Source organism: Scylla paramamosain, chromosome 3 (genome assembly GCF_035594125.1).
Source record: "Scylla paramamosain isolate STU-SP2022 chromosome 3, ASM3559412v1, whole genome shotgun sequence".
Lineage (NCBI taxonomy): Eukaryota > Metazoa > Arthropoda > Malacostraca > Decapoda > Portunidae > Scylla > Scylla paramamosain.
In genome coordinates, this window is record NC_087153.1 from 17,968,736 (window position 1) to 17,972,500 (window position 3,765).

Genomic DNA, 3,765 nt, shown 5'->3' on the forward strand with positions numbered 1-3,765 from the left:
ATACCCAAACACTTAAAAAACATTTCTGAAGTACTACAAAAGGCCAAACTTAAATTTTTCTTTTAAAACAAAGCTATCCCTTCTATCCTGAACCTCAAACCTCCCATACATAGTGTAGCTCACCACCTCTAACCTCGTGTCCTCCAGCACTCAAGCCCCCAGCAGTGTGTAGTGTCGTGGTGTCCCTTTGACATTTAGAACACTATCATGCTGCTCCTTTATCAGCGCGGCCCATCAACCCACTTTCAGCCCACTCACCCACACACCCCGGTCGGCCCACACACACCCACACACACTAGAGGGAATTAAGAGTCTAGTGTGGCTTTCTCGTGGATGACAATGATAATAGTTTGCGTTCTGCCTCTCTCTTTCTTCCATACGTTTTCTTTCCGGCATTGTTTTCCCATCCGTTGATTGTCCTGGGTTTGTTTCTTGCTTGGTTTCAAACACGGTCTTTTTTTTTTTTTTCGGTGTATCTCTGTATGAAGTTTTTTTTTTTACTTTTTTTTCGATTTAGTGTGGCTATTCTTCCTTTCTTCTAACTTTCCATTAACTTTCACCTCTTTTTTTTTTTTTTTTTAGTCACCTGTCGATTCTTCAACTCTCTTTTACATTTCCCTCTTCTCTTGTATATTCTTCACAGCATCGTATCCTCTTCTCTCCTTCCCAGCATCCTATTCTTTTCTCCTCTCATTTCACAAGCCTCCTTTCCCTCTCTTCTTCACAGTCTGCTATCCTCCTTTCCTCCTTTCTTATTCTTCTCTCATTATCCTTCTTCTCAGCCTTATCACAATCACAGCAAACGCAACGTTTCACGAGAACATTTCAAGAATAAACAAGGGAACATCGAAGTTTTTATCAGCCGACCCTCGACGTTCTTCATATCCCTTCAGTTCCCTTCAGCGATCTCACGTCTTCTCCTGAACCCTCAAGACTTCGCTCTGCAGTTCAGCCATCCACGCTCCCTCAATGCCACCAATTCTTGTACCTTCATTCTTCCTTCAGTCTGGACACTCACACGCCATCTGAATTCCTGCATTAGTGGGTCGGTTATTCTTTCTTCTTTTTTTTTCTTTATCTCTCTATTCTTCGTTCTTCGCGTCTCTTTACTGCAACTTATTCTTGGTATTTTCATCCTTCCTTCAATCTGGACACACACACCTTCTGCTGACTCCCTGCATTAGTGGTTCAGTTATCTTTCCTTTCTTTTCTCCCTCTTCTTCTATTCTTCCCTCGCCTGCTGGGTACCAAGGAAAGGAAAGATGGTGCGAAGTCTCAGGAAGTGCATCTGGGTTTGCAATCTTTCACGAGAATTCTTGGCAAAAGGAGCGGGGCAGTTGGTGCTCGCAATATTTTTCTGATACTTCATAAGCTCAGTAGGAGATGGTCAGTGTGGTTTATGTTGCATTATTTCACTAGACTCAAGACTTGTGGGACGTGTATTGTGTGTGGTGATGAGTTACTGCCGACAGGAACAGATGTAATGCCAGTGTGTTGCTTAATGGGTTTAGTTGTGTGAAGAGTGTGAGTATGATGGAGAATTATTTCTGGTGTGTTGGTGTGTTTCTCTCTCTCTCTCTCTCTCTCTCTCTCTCTCTCTCTCTCTCTCTCTCTCTCTCTCATCTCTCTCTCTCTCTCTCTCTCTCTCTCTCTCTTTCTCTCTCTCCGCATCTTCGTATTGATATTCCTGCATCACATTTCTTCAGCAAACCATGAATAACAAAAGAAACGACATCCTTACCTACCATACTGATACCACTCACATCATTAACTCATCACTCGCTATTCACTCTCCTTTCCTACCGGCACTTCCCTCCTTTATCTCAGTCCACCTTCACGTATTGACTGCACCTTAGGAGATTCATACAACTACATCAGACAATAGCTCCAGGGGGACTACGTGTATCATTGCCACATCCACCTTTCTCTCATCTCTTCGGGCCCACGCGGGAGAAGCAATGGAAGGAGATAAGTGTTGGAGGAGGCAGGAATAGTTGGTGCAATGTTTAAATCTTGTTATAATCTTGGTTTAAATATTGTTTACTGTCTCTGCTACTACGTATGTTTGTGCTTCGATTTTCAATACACGTAGTTCAAAATGCTTCTTTTACATTTCCAGCTCCACTTGTATATTCTTCACAGCATCGTATCTCCTTCTCTCCTTCGCAGCATCCTATTCTCTTCTCTCGTGTGGCTCGTTGTATTAGTTCGTGTTGTGATATCATTCCTGCTTACTGATCAGACAGTCTCTACCTGTCCCCTCCAGCACCACTGCCTGTAGTTCTTAGCTGAATAAAGCCTTGACATGAACGCTTCTCTCCACAGCGTCTGCCACGTGTAGGCCTGATGGCTTCTTGCAGCTTCCCTTATTTTCTTAAGTGCTAAAGGTTCTAGTTTACCTCGTGCAGGACAGTAGGCGAGGGTCAGAGAGTACCAATATCGGGAGCTTCACACGAGACCGCCTGAAGGGATGTCTCGTCGAGGGAGCGCCAGGTTCATGCATACTAATAGCGGGTAGGGACGACAGGGGGTGGAAGGGTCTGCTGGCAGGGCGGGTGAATACGTGGGTGCTTGCCTGCGGACCTAATACAATAAAGTAGTTAAATAAAGTGGTAAGGAAGACAAATATGCATGCTGGAAATAATGAGGTTTCTATTAAGGCACCTCCCTTAGGGTCACAGGAAGGCCCGGAGTTATCTGAAGACTAAGTAGTACCCTGACGAAGGCACTACGAGGAGGAGGACGTGCCAGGGACCAAGTGGGGGACGTAGGGGAGGCTAGAGATACATACATACACACACATACACATGCACGCCTCACACACAGACGAGAGTAATGAAAAACGTAATAAGAGCGCAATATGTCCCTGTTTGCTTGTGTGTGTGTGTGTGTGTGTGTGTGTGTGTGTGTGTGTGTTTAAAGTCCCAGGACCTGCAGCGATTCCAGCACACGGCAGTGATAAGCACACACACACACACACACACACACACACAAACAAACGAATGAATAAACAAACAAGCTAAACAAACAAAACCTACAGCAGAGAAACGAACACCAAAGTAAACAAAAAAGTTAAGAAGGAAAAAAAAAAACAGGAAAAGCTACAACAACAACAACGAAAGGAAAACCGCAACAAAACCAAAACAAGAAGAAAGTGTTCACAGTATACATAGTTTCCTGCCGGCCGTGCCCTTTGCGTTACGTGGGCGTTCATGAGTTTTACCGCCTTCTTTCCTTCGCTAGGGCCGCCGGCAGGAAAAGTGGCTACGGGACTTGAAAGAACGGCGGTGGAACGATTACCTGGGTGTGGAGGAGGAGGAAGAGGAGGCGGAGGAGGAGGAGGAGGAGGAGGAGGAGGAGGAGTGATATGAGTGAAAAAATGGAATTAGTCGTAAGGAAGACTGAAAATAAGGAAGAAAAGGAAGTCCAGCAGGAGGAGAGGAGGAGGAGGAGGTAAAGGAGGAGAAGGAGGAGGAACATAAAGGATCACTAAGGAAAAACAAACAGCAGCAGTTCTCTTGGTCCTTACGAGGCTGTTTGTGGGAACCATATTTTCTAACATACATGAAAAGGATAGATAGTGTAAATGAAAGCAAAAGAGAGGAGGAGGAGGAGGAGGAGGAGGAGGAGGAGGAGGAGGAGGAAGAGGAAGAGGCAATATGGCGTGTTCATGCATCCCCTAAACGCAGGAAAATAGAAATAAAAATAATAAATCACGTAAAATAATTTGTTTCCCTTTTTTTTTCATTCCTTCCTTTGCGAGCG